The sequence below is a fragment of the Garra rufa genome, chromosome 8 (genome assembly GCF_049309525.1).
Source record: "Garra rufa chromosome 8, GarRuf1.0, whole genome shotgun sequence".
Lineage (NCBI taxonomy): Eukaryota > Metazoa > Chordata > Actinopteri > Cypriniformes > Cyprinidae > Garra > Garra rufa.
In genome coordinates this window covers 21,060,221-21,083,782 of record NC_133368.1, presented here as the reverse complement: position 1 = coordinate 21,083,782, position 23,562 = coordinate 21,060,221, and the positions used below count along the sequence as shown (strand labels likewise).

The window sequence follows — 23,562 nt, the reverse complement described above, 5'->3', positions numbered from 1 at the left end:
TTTAGCTAAGTGCTAAAGCATGCTCTTAATGCAATGAAACAGGAAGTTACTGTAACTCAGGCATGCAATGTCCAATCAGCCCCAAACTTCACATGTTTGATAAGAGTCCTGGCCTGAAGATATATACATGCCCATATTCAGCTATAGTCATAGCGCCACCAGCTGGTAATAGGAAGCCACATATTTAATACTGTTGTGGATGCCTAGCAACATTTTAAAAATATCAACAAGTGTTAAAATAGGGTAGCAACATGTTAGAAACATGTTAGCAACATTTAGCTAAGTGCTAAAGCATACTCTTAATGCAATGAAACAGGAAGTTACTGTAACTCAGGCATGCAATGTCCAATCAGCCCCAAACTTAATATGTTTGATAAGAGTCCTGGCCTGAATACATTTACATGCCAATATTTAGTTATAGTCATAGCGCCACCAGCTGGCAACAGCAAATTACTTGTTTTACACTAACTTAAGCATGCAATGTACAATTTGCACCAAACTTGACATGTTTGGCAATAGTCCTGGCCTGAAGACATCTAAAAGACAATATTTTGTAATAGCACCACCTGTTGGCAGCAGGATATGTCATGACTTACACTCAAGCATGCCATGTTCAAGCTTCACCAAACTTCATAAGTTTGATAAAAGCACTGGCCTGAACACATCTGCATGCCAATATTCAGTTATAGGCATAGCGCCACCAGCTGGCAGAAGGAAGATTGGCACATATCAATGACTTTGACATATTCCTACTACATTTTCTGTGTTAATAGCATAGTGCCCACCATTCGCCACCAATCGGCGGTGAGCCCGAGTGCGAGGGCCCTACCATCGCTGCTTGCAGCTTTAATTAGGGCCCGAGCCCAAAAGGGCGAAGGCCCTATTGTTCTTCTAAGGGTTATTATTATTTTTTTTTTTTTTTTTTTTTTTTTTTTTTTTTCAACCTTCCGGGCACTTTTGGGGGCCTTAACATACTCAAAAACTCTTGAAAATTTGCACACACGTTGGAATCTGCGGCCATCAGGACGCCAAAGAGGCTGGGACCCGGGCGTGGTTCAGGGCCTCTACAGCGCCCCCTGGAACACAGTTTGAAAACTTGATGTACTGCGCACACATACTTGCATGTATTGATATGAAACTCGGTACACATATAGATCTCACTGAGCCAAACAACTTTTGTACTCTATGTCATAGGCTCCACCTGACAGGAAGTGAGATATTTAGGGCTGTTTAAAAAGCGCATGCTCTGGAATTTAACGTACTCCTCCCAGGAATTCCATGGGATTGTCACCAAACTCGGTCAGCATGATCTCAAGACATTGGGGATGCTAAATTGCGAGGAGATTTTTGATATCTCGAACGGTTTGGCCGTGGCAAGGCGACAAAGTTATGGCGAGAAATGAGAAACAGGAAGTGTCTAATAACTGTTGACCACATTGCCTGATTCTGATGAAACTTCACCAGTTTGTTCGTTGTATGATGCCGATTCCATAAATGTGACTATTATGAGTCAAAGTTATAGCGCCACCAACTGGCAGCAGGAAGTGTGTCATTTTCAAAATGCTTTGAAATCAGCCTCTTAATTTTACTCGATTTTCTTTAAACTTCATCAAAATCATGTCAAAACACGGCCGATAAGAATATGTAAAGGGGTCGATGATAAATCGAATGCTGTTGCCATGGCAACATGTCAAACTTTAAAATTAGATTCCTGTCTTTTCGAGGCAGTTAACATGCTTAGAATTTCATGAAACTCAACACACACATCAATATTAATGATAGTTAGACACTGGCAAAAGGTCATAAATGGACGTGGAGCAGGCACTCTATAGCGCCATCTTTTGACAAAAGTTGGGGGGTTAGTTTTTCCTACAGTCACCAAACTCTGTACATATATTAATCTCATCAATTTGGACAACTTTCTAAATCAAACTCATTAGCTGAGACCAACAGGAAGCCGGCTATTTTGATTTGAATGTGGATTTTTGGAAAAATCAGGCTGTAAACAAATTCACACTCCTTCTAAGAAAAATAAGGTATTCACACCAAACTTTTTTAACATGAAGAGAAGATTCTGAAGATGTTAAATTGCGAGCAAATTTGGGATATCTTGAACGGTGTTGACGTGGTGATTTTTTAAAGATGTAGTAAAAAACATAACCGTAATTTTTTTATATCTTTAAAGTGCAGCATCCAAACTCTTTACAACTTTTTTCACACAGAGATCTTATCATTCTGAGCAAGTGGTGTAAATATCAATTTTATACAAGCTTCTATGAATTAAAGAAAATTAAAAAAAGAAATTAGAAACCTGCTGTCACTCTGCCTGTGCCTGTCTGTGTTCAGTCACCATTGAGTCACTGAAGAGTGACTGAAGGGGGGAGGGGTGTAAGGGAGAGAGACCAGTGGAACATGCTGTTTTGCTTAAGACCATCTTTGAGGAAGATGCACATTGCTGTAGCGTAATCGACATAAATATGTCTGATATTTTGAGAAAATATAAAGGGTCATTAAATCTTTCATTTTTTGTATTTTGCAGTTGTTGTTTTTTATTTATTTTTACTGAACTGTACCATGAACTTGTCCTATTCAGTCACATAGCAAAAGATTAAGAAAAATACAACTTTTAAGCATGAGTGAATAATCTTCATTGTAGACAATATTTTCATAGTGTTATTTATTGAATATAAAATTATAATAATTAAAAATTTCAAGACAAACTTTGACAACAAAACAAACTTTGCTGTTATCTGTTCAAAACATCCGAAAACCATCATTTTAAGATCAGTTATATATATATCGCCCCATTAAAACACTCAACTTGATTTTTAAAGATATTTTGAAAGAATTAAGCGTTTATAGAGCACTTTGTGTATTGCTGTACACCCACATGAACTGTGTTCATGTTCATGTTAATTCACAGTACATAAACTAAAAGATACTAATTTACCTTTAAACAATATATGAATACTTTTTTTTAGCTTAATATTAATTAACATTAATAAATGCTATTTAATTATTGTTCATGTTAACTAATATAGTTAATGTTAACAAATGAAACTGGATGGCAACATTTTATATATTGTGTGTATGTGTCTCTGTGTTGATTTTAAAGTGTAACCCTTTCAATTCTGTAAACTTAAAATCCAAACTAGCAGAGGGTTACTGTGAATGCATTTGCCAACTGTGCACCGTTTTCCTTATTGATTCTTAGTTATGTAGCGCTTAAGAGTGATGTCTTATAACAGGAGTCACCAGCAAAGCAATATCCACATACAAATTGTACAGATAGGTAACGATTTAAGCAGAAGTGGTGAATGTAATGCAAGCAATAATAACATTTTGTTATCATCATGAATTACATGTTCTTATCATCATCATCAGAATATAGGGAAAATGTTCACATTTGGTTCACAGTTGGCATTATCTGAAGTCCTTGCAGGGGATTAGGTTTATAGCAAACTCCTCCTAGACATTTAATGAAATCAACATTATATTTGGTCAGTCTGATCTAGAGGCCTTAGAGATGTTAAATTGTGAAGATCTTGAGTTTCAGTAAAGGGCGTGTCCGTGGCGGCCTGACAAAGTTTGATGTTTCGCCATGGACATAAGTGTAATAACTCAGCCATAAAATGTCTGATCTGCCTCAAACTTCAGAGGTTTGGTAAGAGTCCTGGCCTGAAGACACCTAAAGGCCAATATTCAGATATTATCATAGCGCCACCTGTTGGCAGCAGGATATATCATATCTTTCACTAACTCAAACATACCAAGGTCAATCTGCACCAAACTTCATATGTTTGATGAAAGTGCCAGCCTGAACACATCTACATGCCAATAATCAGTTATAGGCATAGCGCCACCAGCTGGCAGCAGGATATTTGGCACATTTAAGTGACTTTGACATATTTCTCCTATTTTTGCTGTATTAAAAGCATACTGCCCACCATTAGCTGTGTTCCTAAAGCCACCGGTCGGCGGTGAGCCCGTGTGCGAGGGCCCGTTCATCGCTGCTTGCAGCTTTAATTATTATTATTCTTCTCCAAAGTGAATCGCATTTTAGAGGACCTAAACATTCCCGAAAACTCACAAAACTTTGCACACACATCAAACCTGGCGAAAATTTACGTCTGATTTGGGTTTCAGAAGTGGGTGTGGCAAAATGGCTCGACAGCGCCACCTTTAGACGTTCAGCGGTGTGCGCTTTCAGCTGTGATTCACGTACATGCACGGAAATCGGTACACACATGTAACACACCAATACCTACAAAAAAGCCTCTTGGAGCAAAATCCGGAACCCAACAGGAAGTCGGTTAATATTAATATTCTCAACAAAATTTGTGTCATTTTTGCCTTTTTCAGGTGTCGTACTTGAACGAACTCCTCCTACAGATTTATTCAGATCAACGCCAAATTTGCTGAGTCTAGTCTAAAGCCCTTTGTGACGTTAAATTGTGAAGATCTAGAGTTTTCATCGGAGGGCGTGTCCGTGGCGGCCTCGCAAATTTCGATGTTTCGCCATGAAAAAGGAAGTTGCTATAACTCAGGCATACAATGTCCTATCTGTCCCAAACTTCACATGTGTGATAACACTCCTGACCTGAAGACATCTACATGCCCATATTCAGTTATAGTCATAGCGCCACCTGCAGGCAACAGGAAGTGTCATGCTGTACTCTACAACCAACTCCTCCTAGAGATTTATTCAGATCAACACCAAAATCGTTCAGTCTAATATAAAGGCCGTAGCGATGTTAAATTGTGAAGATCTTGAGTTTTCGGTAAAGGGCGTGTCCGTGGCGGCCTGACAAATTTCGAGGTCTCGCCATGGATATAAAACTTGTTATAACTCAGCCATAAAATGTCCGATTTGCCTCAAACTTCACATATTAGATAAGAGTCGTGGCCTGAACAAATCTGAAGGCCAATATTCTATTATAATCACAGCGCCACCTGTTGGCAACAGGAAATGACTTGTATCAAACTCCTCCTAGAGATTTAATGATATCAACATTATATTTGGTCAGTCTGATCTCGAGGCCTTAGAGATGTTAAATTGCGAAGATCTTGAGTTTTCGTTAAAGGGCGTGTCTGTGGTGGCGTGACAAAGTTTGATGTTTCGCCATGGACATAGAAGTTGTTATAACTCAGCCATAAAATGTCCGATCTGCCTCAAACTTCACAGGTTTGGTAAGAGTCCTGGCCTGAAGACACCTAAAGGCCAATATTCAGATATTATCATAGCGCCACCTGTTGGCCGCAAGATATATCATATCTTTCACTAACTCAAACATACCAAGGTCAATCTGCACCAAACTTCATATGTTTGATGAAAGTGGTGGCCTGAACACATCTACATGCCAATAATCAGTTATAGGCATAGCGCCACCAGCTGGCAGCAGGAAATTTGGCACATTTAAGTGACTTTGACATATTTCTCCTATTTTTACTGTATTAAAAGCATACTACCCACCATTTGCTGTGTTCCTAAAGCCACCGGTCAGCGGTGAGCCCGTGTGCGAGGGCCCGTTCATCGCTGCTTGCAGCTTTAATTCTTCTTCTTCTTCTTCTTCTTCTTCTTCTCCAAAGTGAAAAGTCTTTTTGAGGGCCTAAACATGCCCGAAAACTCACGAAACTTTGCACACGCATCAGACCTGGCGAAAATTTACATCTGATATGGTTTTCAAAAGTGGGTGTGGCAAAATGGCTCGATAGCGCCACCTATAAAATTTCAACGGAGTGCCCCTCGAGCTACGTTTCATGTACATGTAAGAAACTCGGTACACATATGTAACACACCAATACCTACAAAAAAGTCTCCTGGTGCAACATCCGAAACCCAACAGGAAGTTCGTTATATTGAATTTCCTGTATGATTTTTGTGCAGTTTTTGCCATTTTCAGGCCTCATACTTTAACGAACTCCTCCTACAGTTTTTATCCGATCATCTTCAAATTTGCTGAGTGTCATCATAAGGCCTTTGCGATGTTAAATTGCGAAGCTTTAGAGTTTTCGTCGAAGGGCGTGTCCGTGGCGCCCGGACAAACTTTGATGTTTCGCCATGAAAAAGGAAGTTGCTATAACTCAGGCATACGATGTCCGATCTGCCTCAAACTTCACATGTTTGATGACAATCCGGTCCTGAACACACATCAGTGCCCATATTCAGTTATAGTCATAGCGCCACCTGCTGACAACAGGAAATGACATGTTTAACACTGTTACGGACTCCTAGAAACATATTGAAAAGCGTTAACAAGTCTTAAATAGGCTAGCAACATGCTACAAACATGCTAAAACATGCTAGCAACACTAAGCTAAGAGCTAAAGCATGCTATTAATACAAATACAAAAGGAAATTGCTGTAACTCATGTATATAATGTTGAATCTGACCCAAACTTAATATTCAACATGCTAAAAAAATAATAAAGCATGCTAGCAACACTTAGCTAATATGTTAAAGCATGCTAATAATACAATGAAACAGGAAGTTACTCTAACTCAGGCATACAATGTCCAATCAGCCCCAAACTTAACATGTTTGATAAGAATCCTGGCCTAAACACACGCCAATGCCCGTATTCAGTTATAGTCATAGCGCCACCAGCTGGTAACAGGAAGCAATATGTTTAATACTGTTGTGGATGCCTAGCAACATTTAAAAAAAATTCAACAAATGTTAAACAGGGTAGCAACATGCTAGAAACATGCTATAACATGTTAGCAACATTTAGCTAAGTGCTAAAGCATACTCTTAATGCAATGAAACAGGAAGTTACTCTAACTCAGGCATGCAATGTCCAATCAGCCCCAAACTTCACATGTTTGATAACAGTCCTGACCTGAAGATATCTACATGCCAATATTCAGTTATAGTCATAGCGCCACCTACTGTCAACAGGAAGTGACATGTTTAACACTGTGACACATTATTAGCAACACACTAAAAAAGCCATTGAGTGCTAAACTAGTTTAAAACGTACCCAAACATGCTAGCAGCACTTACTTAGTGCTAAAGCATGTTGTTAAAGACATAAAACAGGAAGTTACTGTAACTCAGGCATGCAATGTCCAATCAGCCCCAAACTTCACATGTTTGATAAGACTTCTGGCCTGAAGATATATACATGCCCATATTCAGTTATAATCACAGCGCCACCTGCTGACAACAGGAAGTGACATTTAATGGTATTACGGACTCCTAGCAACATATTAAAAAGCGTTAGCAAGTTTTAAATAGGCTAGCATCATGCTAGAATCATGTTAAAACATGCTAGCAACACTTAGCTAAGAGCTAAAGCATGATATTAATACAAAGAAAAATAAGTGTAACTCATGCATACAATGTCCAATCTGACCCAAGCTTAATATGTTTGATAAGAGTCCTGGTCTGAACACAAGCCCATGCCTATATTCAGTTATAGTCATAGTGCCACCTGCTGGCAACAGAAAGTCACATGTTTAATACCGATGTGGATGCCCAGCAACATTTAAAAAATATCAACAAGTGTTAAATAGTGTAGCAACATGCTAGAAACATGTTAGCAACATTTAGCTTAGTGCTAAAGCATACTCTTAATGCAATGAAACAGGAAGTTACTGTAACTCAGGCATGCAATGTCCAATCAGCCCCAAACTTAATATGTTTGATAAGAGTCCTGGCCTGAATACATTTACATGCCAATATTTAGTTATAGGCATAGCGCCACCAGCTGGCAGAAGGAAGATTGGCACATATCAATGACTTTGACATATTCCTCCTACATTTTCTGTGTTAATAGCATAGTGCCCACCATTCGCCACTGATCGGCGGTGAGCCCGAGTGCGAGGGCCCTACCATCGCTGCTTGCAGCTTTAATTAGGGCCCGAGCCCAGAATGGGCGAAGGCCCTATTGTTTTTCTAAGGATTATTATTATTATTATTTCATCAATGTTTTGGGTCATTTCGGGGCCCTTAACATACACGAAAACTCTTGAAACTTTGCACACACATTGGAACCTGCGGCCATCAGGGCCGGACAAACTTTGACATGGGGGGGTCACCTGGGGGGGGCGTGGCACAGCGTTAAAAATTTTTACATTTGAGGGACTCTGGAGCACACACCAGTTGACCTACATTTATCAAAATTCATACACATATAGACCTCATCGGGCCGAACAACTTTCATGCTCAAAGTCAGTGCTTCGCCCAACAGGAAGTCAGCTATTCAGGGATGTCTAAAAAGCGCATGCAATGGAATTTGAAATACTCCTCCCAAGCCTTTCCACCAATTGCCACCAAACTCGGTCAGCATGACCTCAAGACATTGGGGACGCAAAATTGCCAGGGGATTTTTGATATCTCGAACGGTTTGGTCGTGGCGGGGCGACAAAGTTATGGCGAGAAATGAGAAACAGGAAGTGTCTAATAACTTTAACACACTTTGTCTGATTTTGACCAAACTTCAGCAGTTTGTTCATCTTATGATGCCGATCACAGAGATGTGACTATTAGGAGTCAAAGTTATAGCGCCACCAACTGGCAGCACAAAGCGCAACGTTTTCTAAATGCTTTTAAATCAACCTCTTAATTTTACTCAATTTGCTTCAAACTTCATCTCAATAATGTTGAAACATGGCCAATGTGAATCTGTGAATTGCATTATCGATAACTTTTATCATGTTGCCATGGCAACGTGTCAAACTTTAACTTTAGCTTTTTGTGTTTTGGAGCCACTTAAAATACTCAGAATTTCATGAAACTTCACACACACATCTGTATTAATGATATTTAGACACTGATAAAAGCCCATAAATGGGCGTGGAGCAGGCACTCCATAGCGCCACCTTTTGACAAAAGTTGGGGGTTTCGTTTGTCCTACAGTCACCAAACTCGGTACATATATTGATCTCATCAAGCCAGAAACATTTCTAATTTACACCCATTAGCTACGATCGACAGGAAGTTGGCTATTTTGATTTGAATGTGGATATTTGGAAAAATCAGGCTGTGGAATTTTATATACTTCTCTCGGGAAAACCAACCAATTCACACCAAACTTTTTTGACATGATGCCAACATTCTGAAGATGCTAACTTGTGAGCAGATTTAGGATATCTTGAACGGTGTTGATGTGGTAATTGATTGAAATCGGAGTAAAAAAAGATAGCCGTAATTTTATTATATCTTTAAAGTGCACCATCCAAAGTCTTTGAAACTTTTTTCATACAGACTACTAGTCATTCTGATCAGACAACGTTCATTTCATAATTATACAAAGATCTATGAATTAATGAAAATTAAAAAACAAATCTGATCCCTCTCTGCTCTGCACTTATGTGTGTGCGTGGTAAGTTGGTGTGTGTTTTTTTGAGTGTTAGGGTGAGAGTGGGGAGGGGGGATGGGTGGAAAGAGAGTCAGAGAGGAGGAGATAGAAGGGAATATTTAAACTCTTGGTTGTTTATTCATTAGGATGTGAATTAGGGTAGGGTATTGTGACCAATTTGGCAATTCGACAACAACTTTTATTTTAAATGAATACTGTAACAAGAAGTCATAAATATGTGCATCCAATGTACACCATGTAAACAAACTGCAAAATGCACATTACTGTAAAAAAAATAAAAAGACTAAATGTGCAACAGTGAAATCTATTAAGAACTTCAAACATGTTTAAGAAATAAAACATTTTTCTAAATTCAAATCAGGCCCATCATAAAGCCCTTGTCTGTATATACAAAACATTCTAACTGTCCATAAAACTAACAGTTCTTAACTACAGCCTAATCATTTTTGATCACCAGATTTTTTTTGCAAAAAATTTACACCCATTAGCTACGACCAACAGGATGTCAGCTATTTTGATTTGAATGTGGATTTTTGGAAAAATATAGCTGAATAAATTCATATCACTCATAGCAGAATCAGACAGTGCACACCAAACTTTGTCAACATGGTGCCAAGATACTGAAGATGTTAAAATGTGAACGGCTTTGGGATATCTTGAACGGTGTTGATGTGGTGATTTATGAAAGTAACAGTAAAAAAGATGGAGAGTTATTTCCATATATCTTTAAATTGCATTATTCTAACTCATCAAAACTTTTTACATATAAAGAACAAGAAATTCTTAGGTAATACGTGTAGTTTCAAAATGTTATCATGCTCAGAGGCCCCAAAATCATTAAAAGTGTGATATAAATTTGTCAGATTAAAGCTCTAGTACCAGGGATGAACACTAGAGGTACTCATAAGATAAGGAATCGTTTGACCTCTAATGCTATTTAGCTCATTCTCAGTGTATAAGAATGACAATAATGCAAAGAATCAGTTGATGTGTACTGTACTGTCAGTGTACTTTTACATAATTATTTTGTATAGGTGCTTAAAGAGCTTTTACAAACTTTTTTTAATCTTTTAAGGAAAAATTATATGATTTATATACATATATAGACTCTCACTGATAGAATAAAAAATCTTATAAGTATCACACTATACTGCTCAGTTCACTTAATTAGAATGAGAAACAAATACATCAACTAAGTTAATATGTATTTATTTTTAATATATTTGTTTATAATTATTTCACAGATGCTTATAGATCATTAAAATAATATTTAAAAACGGTTGTAGATCATAAAACATGGTAACTATTTAAAATAGGGTCTCTTTTGTTAACAATGGGTAATGAACTAACAAACTCGAACGAACAACAAACAATATATTTGTACTCAATTTTCTTCAAACTTCATCAGAATAATGTAAAAACACAGCCGATGAGAGTCTGTAAAGGCGTCCCTGATGCATCAAATGCTGTTGCCATGGCAAATAAATAAAAATAAAAAATACATTCAAATATTTTTTTCCTGTTTTTGAGGCAGAGAGTGTGCTTAGAATTTCATTTTCCATTTTCAATTTTCAATGATTTATTATATATTTGAAGTGCAGCATCCTAACTCTTTGAAACTTTTTTCATACAAATAACTGTTCATTCTGATCAAACACAGTTCATTTCATAATTATACAAAACTCCACGAATGAAAGAAAATAAAAAAATAAAACATATCTGATCTCACTCTGCTCTGCACTCTTGTTTGTGAGGTAAGTGGCTGAGTGTAAGGAGGTGGGATGGGTGGTAAGAGAAAGAGTCAGAGAGGAGGAGAGACAGTTAGGGTTAGTCCAAAGGGTTACTGTGAATGCATGTGCCAAACTGGGCACCGTTTTCTTGATGCTATCGGGATGGTGACTTCACAGTCGGCGAGGGCCCGGTCATCGCTGCTTGCAGCTTTAATTATTATTATTATTATTATTATTATTATTTTTTTTTCAATGTTTTGGGGGATTTCGGGGGCCTTAACATACACGAAAACTCTTGAAACTTTGCACACACATTGGAACCTGCGGCCATCAGGGCCGGACAGACTTTGACATGGGGGGGTCACCTGGGGGGGGCATGGCACAGCGTTAAAAATTGCGACTTTTGAAGGGCTCTGGAGCGCACAACGGTTGACCTACAGTCACCAAAATTCATACACATATAGACCTCATCGGGCCGAACAAATTTCACACTCTTAGTCCATGCTTCGCCAAACAGGAAGTCGGCTATTCAGGGATGTCTAAAAAGTGCATGCAATGGAATTTGAAATACTCCTACTAGGCCTTTCCACCGATGGCCACCAAACTCGGTCAGCATGATCTCAAGACATTGGGGACGCAAAATTGCCAGGGGATTTTTGATATCTCGAACGGTTTGACCGTGACGGGGCGACAAATTTATGGCGAGAAATGAGAAACAGGAAGTGCCTAATAACTTTGACATACTTTGTCTGATTTTGACCAAACTTCAGCAATTTGTTCACCGTCTGATGCCGATCACAGAGATGTGACTATTATGAGTCAAAGTTATAGCGCCACCAACTGGCAGCAGAAAGCGTGACGTTTTAGAAACGCTTTAAACTCAGCCTCTTAATTTTACTCAATTTGCTTCAAACTTCATCACAATAATGTCAAAACACGACCGATAAGAATCTGTGAAGGGCGTTATCCATAACTTTTATCATGTTGCCATGGCAACGTGTCAAACTTTAACTTTAGTTTTTTGTGTTTTTGAGCCACTTAAAATGCTTAGAATTTCATGAAACTCAACACACACATCTGTATTAATGACAGTTAAACACTGATAAAAGCCCATAAATGGGCGTGGAGCAGGCGCTCCATAGCGCCACCTTTTGACAAAAGTTGGGGGGTTACTTTGTCCTACAGTCACCAAACTCGGTACATATATTGGACTCATCAAGCCGGACAACTTTCTAATTTACACCCATTAGCTACGACCAACAGGAAGTCAGCTATTTTTATTTAAATATGGATTTTTTGAAAAATTAAGCTGTGGAATTTGAAATACTCCTCCCAGACCTTTCCACCGATGGCCACCAAACTCGGTCAGCATGATCTCAAGATATTGGGAATGCAAAATTGCCAGGGGATTTTTGGTATCTCGAACGGTTTGGCCGTGGCAGGGCGACGAATTATGGCGAGAAATGAGAAACAGGAAATGTCTAATAATTTTGACACACTTTATCTGATTTTGACCAAACTTAAGCAGTTTGTTCGTCGTATGATACCGATCACAGAGATGTGACTATTATGAGTCAAAGTTATAGCGCCACCAACTGGCAGCAGGAAGTGTGTTGCTTGCAAAACGCTTTTAAATCAACCTCTTAATTTTACTCAATTTGCTTCAAACTTCATCAGAATAATATCAAAACACGGCCGATGAGAATCTGTGAAGGGGTCCTTGATACATCAAATGCTGTTGCCATGGCAACATGTCAAACTTTAACATTTGTTTCCTGTGTTTTTAAATATAGCTGTGAATAAATTCATATCACTCATAGCAGAATCAGACAGTTCACAGCAAACTTTGTCAACATGATGCCAAGATACTGAAGATGTTAAATTGTGAACGGCTTTGGGACATCTTGAACGGTGTTGATGTGGTGATTTATGAAAGTAACAATAAAAAAGATGAAGAGTTATTTTCATATATCTTTAAATTGCATTATTCTAACTCATCAAAACTTTTTACATATAAAGAACAAGAAATTCTTAGGAAATACGTGTAGTTTCAAAATGTTATCATGCTCAGAGGCCCCAAAAACATTAAAAGTGTCACATAAATTTGTCAGATTAAAGCTCTAATACCAGGGATGAACACTAGAGGTCCTCATAAGATAAGGAATCGTTTGACCTCTAATGCTATTTAGCTCATTCTCAGTATATAAGAATGAAAATAATCAATAGAATCAGTTGATATAGACTGTACTGTCAGTGTACTTTTACATAATTATTTTGTATAGGTGCTTAAAGAGCATTAAAATCTTTTTTTAATCTTTTAAGGAAAAATTATATGATTTATATACATATATACAATCTCACTGATAGAATAAAAAATCTTATAAGTATGACACTATACTGCTCAGTTCACTTAATTAGAATGAGAAACAAATACATCAACTAAGTAAATATGTATTTATTTTTAATATATTTGTTTATAATTATTTCACAGATGCTTATAGATCATTAAAATAATATTAAAAAATGGATGTAGATCATAAAACATGGCAACTATTTAAAATAGGGTCTCTTTTGTTAACATTGGTTAATGAACTAACACACGAACGAACAACGAACAATATATTTGTACTCGATTTTCTTCAAACTTCATCAGAATGATGTAAAAACACGGCTGATGAGAGTCTGTAAAGGTGTCCCTGATGCATCAAATGCTGTTGCCATGGCAAATTAAAAAAAAAAATACAAAATACATTCAAATATTTGTTTCCTGTGTTTTTGAGGCAGATAGCGTGCCTAGAATTTCATTTGCCATTTTCAATTTTCAATGATTTGTTATATATTTAAAGTGCAGCATCCTAACTCTTTGAAACTTTTTTCATACAAATAACTATTCATTCTGATTAAACAGTTCATTTCATAATTATATAAAACTCCACGAATGAAAGAAAATTAAAAAACAAATCTGATCTCACTCTGCTCTGCACTCTATGTGTGTGTTTGTGTGGTAAGTGGCTGAGTGTAAGGAGGGGGGATGGGTGGTAAGAGAAAGAGTCAGAGAGGAGGAGAGACAGTTAGGGTTAGTCCAAAGGGTTATTGTGAATGCATGTGCCAACTGGGCACCGTTTTCCTGATGCTATCGGGATGGCGACTGCCAGACGGCGAGGGCCCGGTCAACGCTGCTTGCAGCTTTAATTATTATTATTTTTTTTTCAATGTTTTGGGGGATTTCGGGGGCCTTAACATACACGAAAACTCTTGAAACTTTGCACACACATTGGAACCTGCGGCCATCAGGGCCGGACAGACTTTGACATGGGGGGGTCACCTGGGGGGGGCATGGCACAGCGTTAAAAATTGCGACTTTTGAAGGGCTCTGGAGCGCACAACGGTTGACCTACAGTCACCAAAATTCATACACATATAGACCTCATCGGGCCGAACAAATTTCACACTCATAGTCCGTGCTTCGCCAAACAGGAAGTCGGCTATTCAGGGATGTCTAAAAAGTGCATGCAATGGAATTTGAAATACTCCTACTAGGCCTTTCCACCGATGGCCACCAAACTCGGTCAGCATGATCTCAAGACATTGGGGACGCAAAATTGCCAGGGGATTTTTGATATCTCGAACGGTTTGACCGTGACGGGGCGACAAATTTATGGCGAGAAATGAGAAACAGGAAGTGCCTAATAACTTTGACATACTTTGTCTGATTTTGACCAAACTTCAGCAGTTTGTTCATCGTCTGATGCCGATCACAGAGATGTGACTATTATGAGTCAAAGTTATAGCGCCACCAACTGGCAACAGAAAGCGTGACGTTTTTGAAACGCTTTAAACTCAGCCTCTTAATTTTACTCAATTGGCTTCAAACTTCATCCCAATAATGTCAAAACACGACCGATAAGAATCTGTGAAGGGCGTTATCCATAACTTTTATCATGTTGCCATGGCAACGTGTCAAACTTTAACTTTAGTTTTTTGTGTTTTTGAGCCACTTAAAATGCTTAGAATTTCATGAAACTCAACACACACATCTGTATTAATGACAGTTAAACACTGATAAAAGCCCATAAATGGGCGTGGAGCAGGCGCTCCATAGCGCCACCTTTTGACAAAAGTTGGGGGGTTACTTTGTCCTACAGTCACCAAACTCGGTACATATATTGGACTCATCAATCCGGACAACTTTCTAATTTACACCCATTAGCTACGACCAACAGGAAGTCAGCTATTTTTATTTAAATATGGATTTTTGGAAAAATCAAGCTGTGGAATTTGAAATACTCCTCCTAGACCTTTCCACCGATGGCCACCAAACTCGGTCAGCATGATCTCAAGATATTGGGAATGCAAAATTGCCAGGGGATTTTTGGTATCTCGAACGGTTTGGCCGTGGCAGGGCGACAAATTATGGCGAGAAATGAGAAACAGGAAATGTCTAATAATTTTGACACACTTTATCTGATTTTGACCAAACTTAAGCAGTTTGTTCGTCGTATGATACCGATCACAGAGATGTGACTATTATGAGTCAAAGTTATAGCGCCACCAACTGGCAGCAGGAAGTGTGTTGCTTGCAAAACGCTTTTAAATCAACCTCTTAATTTTACTCAATTTGCTTCAAACTTCATCAGAATAATATCAAAACACGGCCGATGAGAATCTGTCAAGGGGTCCTTGATACATCAAATGCTGTTGCCATGGCAACATGTCAAACTTTAACATTTGTTTCCTGTGTTTTTAAATATAGCTGTGAATAAATTCATATCACTCATAGCAGAATCAGACAGTTCACACCAAACTTTGTCAACATGATGCCAAGATACTGAAGATGTTAAATTGTGAACGGCTTTGGGACATCTTGAACGGTGTTGATGTGGTGATTTATGAAAGTAACAATAAAAAAGATGAAGAGTTATTTTCATATATCTTTAAATTGCATTATTCTAACTCATCAAAACTTTTTACATATAAAGAACAAGAAATTCTTAGGAAATACGTATAGTTTCAAAATGTTATCATGCTCAGAGGCCCCAAAAACATTAAAAGTGTCACATAAATTTGTCAGATTAAAGCTCTAATACCAGGGATGAACACTAGAGGTCCTCATAAGATAAGGAATCGTTTGACCTCTAATGCTATTTAGCTCATTCTCAGTGTATAAGAATGAAAATAATCCATAGAATCAGTTGATATAGACTGTACTGTCAGTGTACTTTTACATAATTATTTTGTATAGGTGCTTAAAGAGCATTAAAATCTTTTTTTAATTTTTTAAGGAAAAATTATATGATTTATATACATATATACAATCTCACTGATAGAATAAAAAATCTTATAAGTATGACACTATACTGCTCAGTTCACTTAATTAGAATGAGAAACAAATACATCAACTAAGTTAATATGTATTTATTTTTAATATATTTGTTTATAATTATTTCACAGATGCTTATAGATCATTAAAATAATATTTAAAAATGGATGTAGATCATAAAACATGGTAACTATTTAAAATAGGGTCTCTTTTGTTAACATTGGTTAATGAACTAACACACGAACGAACAACAAACAATATATTTGTACTCGATTTTCTTCAAACTTCATCAGAATGATGTAAAAACACGGGCGATGAGAGTCTGTAAAGGCGTCCCTGATGCATCAAATGCTGTTGCCATGGCAAATAAATAAAAATACAAAATACATTCAAATATTTGTTTCCTGTGTTTTTGAGGCAGATAGCGTGCCTAGAATTTTATTTTCCATTTTCAATTTTCAATGATTTATTATATATTTAAAGTGCAGAATCCTAACTCTTTGAAACTTTTTTCATACAAATAACTATTCATTCTGATTAAACACAGTTCATTTCATAATTATACAAAACTCCACGAATGAAAGAAAATTAAAAAACAAATCTGATCTCACTCTGCTCTGCACTCTATGTGTGTGTTTGTGTGGTAAGTGGCTGAGTGTAAGGAGGTGGGATGGGTGGTAAGAGAAAGAGTCAGACAGGAGGAGAGACAGTTAGGGTTAGTCCAAAGGGTTATTGTGAATGCATGTGCCAACTGGGCACCGTTTTCCTGATGCTATCGGGATGGCGACTGCCAGACGGCGAGGGCCCGGTCAACGCTGCTTGCAGCTTTAATTTTTATTTTTTTTCACCTTCCGGGCTATTTTGGGGGACTTAACATACTCAAAAACTCTTGAAAATTTGCACACACATTGGAATCTGCCGTCGTCCGGACGCCACAGAGGCTGGGACCCGGGCGTGGTTCAGGGCCTCTACAGCGCCCCCTGGAACACAGTTTGAAAACTTGATGTACTGCGCACACAAACTTACACGTACTCATATGAAACTCGGTACACATATAGATCTCACTGAGCCAAACAACTTTTGTACTCTATGTCATAGGCTCCACCCAACAGGATGTGAGATATTTAGGGCTGAGTAAAAAGCGCATGCTGTGGAATTTAACGTACTCCTCCCAGGATTTCGATAGGATTGTCACCAAACTCGGTCAGCATGATCTCAAGACATTGGGGATGCTAAATTGCGAGGGGATTTTTGATATCTCGAACGGTTTGGCTGTGGCAAGGCGACAAAGTTATGGCGAGAAATGAGAAACAGGAAGTGTCTAATAACTGTTGCACACATTGCCTGATTCTGATGAAACTTCACCAGTTTGTTCGTTGTATGATGCCGATTACATAAACGTGCCTATTATGAGTCAAAGTTATAGCGCCACCAACTGGCAGCAGGAAGTGTGTCATTTTCAAAATGCTTTGAAATCAGCCTCTTAATTTTACTCGATTTTCTTCAAACTTCATCAAAATAATGTAAAAACACAGCCGATGAGAATATGTGAAGGGGCTGATGATAAATCAAATGCTGTTGCCATGGCAACGTGTCAAACTTTAAAATTAGATTCCTGTCTTTTCGAGGCAGATAACATACTTAGAATTTCATGAAACTCAACACACACATCAATATTAATGATAGTTAGACACTGGCAAAAGGTCATAAATGGGTGTGGAGCAGGCACTCTATAGCGCCATCTTTTGACAAAAGTTGGGGGGTTAGTTTTTCCTACAGTCACCAAACTCTGCACATATATTGTTCTCATCAATCTGGACAATTTTCTAAATCAAACCCATTAGCTATGAACAACAGGAAGCCGGCTATTTTGATCTGAATATGGATTTTTGGAAAAATCAGGCTGTAAACAAATTTATACTCCTCCTAAGAACAACAAGCTGTTCACACCAAACTTTTTTAACATGAAGAGAAGATTCTGAAGATGCTAAATTGCGAGCGGATTTGGGATATCTTGAACGGTGTTGACGTGGTGATTTTTTTAAAGATATAGTAAAAAAGATAAACGTAATTTTTTATATCTTTAAAGTGCAGCATCCAAACTCTTTAAAACTTTTTTCACACAGAGATCTAATCATTCTGAGCAAGTGCTGTTAATATCAATTTTATACAAGCTTCTATGAATTAAAGAAAATTAAAAAAGAAATCAGAAACCTGCTGTCACTCTGCCTGACTGTCTGTGTTCAGTCAATACAGTCAGAGTGACTAAAGGGGGGAGGGGTGAAAGGGAGAGAGGGAGAGAGAGTGAAACATGCTGTCTTGCAATAGACCATCTTTGAGAAAGAAATGCACATATATGTAGTGTAATCGACATAAATATGTCTGATCTTTGAGAGTCTGATATTTTGAGAAAATATAAAGGGTCACTAAGTCTTTCATTGTTTGTATTTTGCAGTTGTTGTTTTTTTATTTATTTTTGACTGAACTGTACCATGAACTTGTCCTATTCAGTCACATAGCAAAAGATTAAGAAAAATGCAACTTTTTAGCATGAGCGATTTATCTTCATTGATAGACATTTATTTTCATAGTGTTATTTATTGAATATAAAATTTAAATTAACAATTTCAAGACAAACTTGGACAACAAAACAAACTTTGCTGTTATCTGTTCAAAACATCTGAAAATTTTACCATTTTAAGATGAGTTATATATAGCCACGTATTAATTAAAATTTCCTTTAATTGTAATGTAACAATCTTGTAAGTTAACGGTTAAAAATGTCTTAACGACCGTCGGTTGTCAGGAGAAATAAAATAACCGAAATGAACATTCCCATTTTTTAAATAAAAGTTCATCAGAAAAATGATTATAATATAACTGCTCCTGTTTATGATTATTGTTGATGATCAAGTAAATAGTCTATAACAAAGTAAAAAAAAAAAAAAATCATGACACTTGTTAATAAAAATTAGCTAACATACAATTCAATATTAGGTTTTGTTTCAAATGGATAAAGAACAGACTACTAGCCTATATAATTTACGCAATATAGGTGAAATTATGTATGGAAACAGCTCAAGGGCAGTTTTTTTTTTTTTGCGATACACCAAAACTTATGCGACAGTTAGTTTTTTTATGGATGAGGTCATTACGCACACCATTTTATCGGTAAAAGGCCGGTTGGAAGGAAAACAGGATGTAGACAGCAAATTTTGCTGTTTTTTTTTTTTTTACACATATTCTCTTTGTCGATAACAAAACAGTGCAAAAACTGGATGAAAACTTGGCTAGTGACAGCCACGCGCTTTGCAACGTAATGACTCGGACCACTAGTGGGGGCCCCCTAGTGGTGGCGGGGCTCTAAGCAGCCGCTTAGTTCACCTATAGGGAGGGCCGGCACTGATAGAGAGTGAGCAACTGATATAAATATTGGTTGGACGTTTAGGGGGGAGTATGTGATCCGCTGTGTAAATCCTTCGGCCGGCCGACCGGGAAAAGTCCCGGTCGTCCCGATTGCCACTCCGCCCCTGGTTCCGGCATAATCTCTTCTGAAAAGTGGCTGTGTGAGGGAAGCTTATATCACAGCTCCAGTGTATTTAACAGGTGGCGAATCCCGGGGTTTTCCACCACAGAAAAGGGCTGGATATCTTTTGCTATAAAAGCTGCCGCTATGGTCATTTTAAACGTGAAAAACTAAACGAATACGAATACGATTTCAACCGAGATTCTACAGCTCAGATCTTATTTAATTGAAATGAGGGAACAAATAGAGTCCTGCATGAGCCCAGCCTGAGACTCTCAGACCCGAGCCCTGTCTTTGTCCGACAACTTATCAGAACAGAGTTCGTGTTGTAGCCATTAACGTTCAGTTTTGGATTCTAATGGCAAAGTGGCTAGATTTAGTTTTGTTTCCTTTTTAAGTTAATTTAGAAATATGTTTGGAACATTTTCTGCTTGTTAAATTCAAGCTTTTGGTTTTTAAAGTAATGACCTAACGACCAAGCGGCCAGCGGCAATGAGTTGAGCATGTTTGATAAATGTAGCCTTCTCAAATCAACACGACTTGCATTAAATAAAATCTATAGACATAATACACTTGATGCATTTCAGAATATTCATTTAAACATTTAACCTAGATAAATGTGCGCGGTTAGATGCATATCCAATCGTTTGTGTGGAGAGTGAAAGCGAAAGCGGGCTTTGCAGCTGCACATGGAAGCGCCAGAGCAATCACTTGCATTTTTTCTTAATAACAGTGGAAACCTAAAACACCATTTTTGTTGATAAAGGTAAGAGTAATACATCATTCAAAACTGCAAAAGGTCTACTACTATTATTTATGTGCACTTACAATTAGGGTTGGGTATCGTTTGAATTTTATCGATTTCGATTCCGATTCCACTTATCGATTCCGATTCTTTTCGATTCCCAGTTTTGATTCCAGATTAGTAAAAAAACAACAACCACAAAAGTCAAACATTAATATATCAAACATGTTTATTTTCAGTGCTTGCTTGCAACATATTATTTTATTACAGAGGTTCTCAACCTTTTTTTATACCAGGGCCCCCCTTCTTCTCGGGTAAACCCATATGAAAAAAACCTGCATAATTCATATACAGCAACCATATATCTTCCTTACTTGAACAGGTCAGAATTACCTTCTATGTTTCATGTAAGGCCAATACATGTCTTATACAAAATCAGACCGATTATGGCCACTGTCATGCTAAAAAGCACACATACAACTTGTAGGGGATTTCTGGGTCATATATAAAGACTGTATGAAGTCTTATATGAGTTTTACATGACAACAGTATGCAAATGCATATGGTATTAGTAAAAAAAAATAAAGGAAATTACTGATATTCATATACAAATCATTTAAAGTTCTTATATTGAATTGTATGCTAGTCTAATTGAAGTCATATAGGATTTATTTATTTTGTTCATATGTATTTCATACGGATTTAATATTGTTTTAATAGAGAAATTGTGTGCCTGCTCTTTAAGCTTTATATGTTTCCAACAAATTCCTTACATTACAGCAATTATATCACTATAACTGCTATACATATAAACTGCTATACATATAATTGTCATACATGACTTCAGTCAATATTAAGATATGTCTGCATATACTAATAATATATTTCAATGACTTACACAAATTTGCAATGGAACACTTTTATTTTATTTATAACTCAACCAAAGTGACATACTCTACATGTGTAATTGAGAATTCCAACTTGATGGCAAACAGAACGTTTACCTCCAACCTTGATCAAACTCACCTGCCTGTAACTTTCTAGTAATGATGAAAAGCTTGATTAGCTTGTTCAGGTGTGTTTGATTAGGGTTGGAGCTAAACTCTGCAGGAAAATGGACCTCGAGGGCCAGAGCTGAGAACTCCTGGTCTAGTCTTTAGGGAACTAGGCTCCCAAATGGAACCCCAGAAAGTTGAGTGTAAAGTGATTGCCACTATTGTGGCCCTGAACAAGACTTTGGATCTGCATAATTACATAATTAGAACTGATTTCAAACTTACTGTAGATAGCATCCACTTTCTTTTTGTCAAGAGCCTGACGTTGTGGCCCAGAATCCCTTGATGTTCCTCGAAGATTGCTCACAAGAAGCACATCAATTGGGAACACTGCCGTCAGGAGTGTTCTCACAAAGGCAGAGTTTGCATTCTGAGCCACAGCCCAAGCCAGTCTGTCAATGAATACATTTGATCCAGGAGAAATTTCCACCTGTTTTAGCAACAGTATGAAAACAATTAATTATGCAGTGTTATCAATGACAAAAGTTTTAAATAGATGCTGTTTACCAAATAGTTCATTGAAAAGTGCAGTATTCATTGACTAGATAAGCCAGTACACTACCTGTTCTGTGGATACTGCTTTCAGTGCGGGGAAGGCTGTGGGGAGGGCTGTGCAATACTCTGTGGCAAACCCAGTCCACCTTCCAAGTCAGAGCTGACTGATGAGGTTGATGAACACTGAGACTTCAGGGCCATCTTCACTTCATCAATCAGATTTGGTAGCTCTAACAACAAAATAAAACAAAATAAGATATAAAACAATCTCTTATACCAATTTACCTCCTCAACTACCTCCCATATGGTCATGCAAGCTGATGAATTCAATGTCAATGGTGCATTTTACAAAGCCATGTAATACCAAATGTTATAGAGATTGAATAATTTCAGGTTTCTTGTCATATACTTGTCAAAAATGTAATTACCAATAATTATTATCATTACCAATTATTAAATTATTTGTCTCAAATTTACATATCAAGTTAAATAATATTACTGAAACAAAATAACAATTCAATAATTTGAGTGCAGAGACAGTAAAAACAATGTAAGCCACCAAACCATGCGATGACAACAAGAATCCAGTCTAAGTGGATAAAAATCTTTTCCATGAAGGTCTTACTGAGACTAGACCAAACATCAGTGGAGAAATACATTCTGTAAGAGCCAGTTATGTGTAATTCATTTGTGATGATAATTTAGTTAAAAAGGTTAAAACATGGTGAAAATTGATATTGAAATGTAATAAGAATTCATAATGATTGTATTATCTAAAATGCATAATTTAATAATTAATACAATTTAAAGAACTTTTTTGGTTATATTTTGGCTTTTGGCAGTAATACGTAATGATGTCATTAGTTTGTACGTTTAGGTCAGATTGCAGCTATAGACGTTGGAAGCAACACAGTTTTTTGACCAAGCTATATCGAGTCTATTGTACCTTTGTGTTTTCGTTTTGCATTTCTTCAGTAAACTCTTTTAAATGAGGATTCAGTCTTACTCGCGTTATTTCAAATACTGGTTGTTAGACTAGCTGCAAAAGTGGTACATAAAGATGTGCACAAAAGGTGTGCCACTACACATTCATTTTGGTAGAGTGGCATATTCAGCTACTAGCTATGAAAAGACTATACAATGGAAGTGTGCCCATCAAGATGACATCAAAGTAATGTTTACATTTACAAATCACTAGGCCAGTGGTTCTCAAAATCTGGTACAAGTACCACTAGTGGTATGCAGAGTAATCACTAAATTAAATATAAATGAATGTTAAAACACAATACAAATTAATTTAACCTTTATTTAAGTGAAGTTTTTAATATATATATATATATATATATATATATATATATATATAT

The 23,562-nt window shown here is 37.2% G+C and overlaps 1 pseudogene; it reads right to left on the bottom strand.

Moving 5' to 3' along the window:
* Nucleotides 1–19,541, bottom strand: part of LOC141340111 (potassium/sodium hyperpolarization-activated cyclic nucleotide-gated channel 2-like) — a 72,305-nt pseudogene extending 52,764 nt beyond the window's left edge.
* Nucleotides 19,542–23,562: the final 4,021 nt, after the last annotated feature.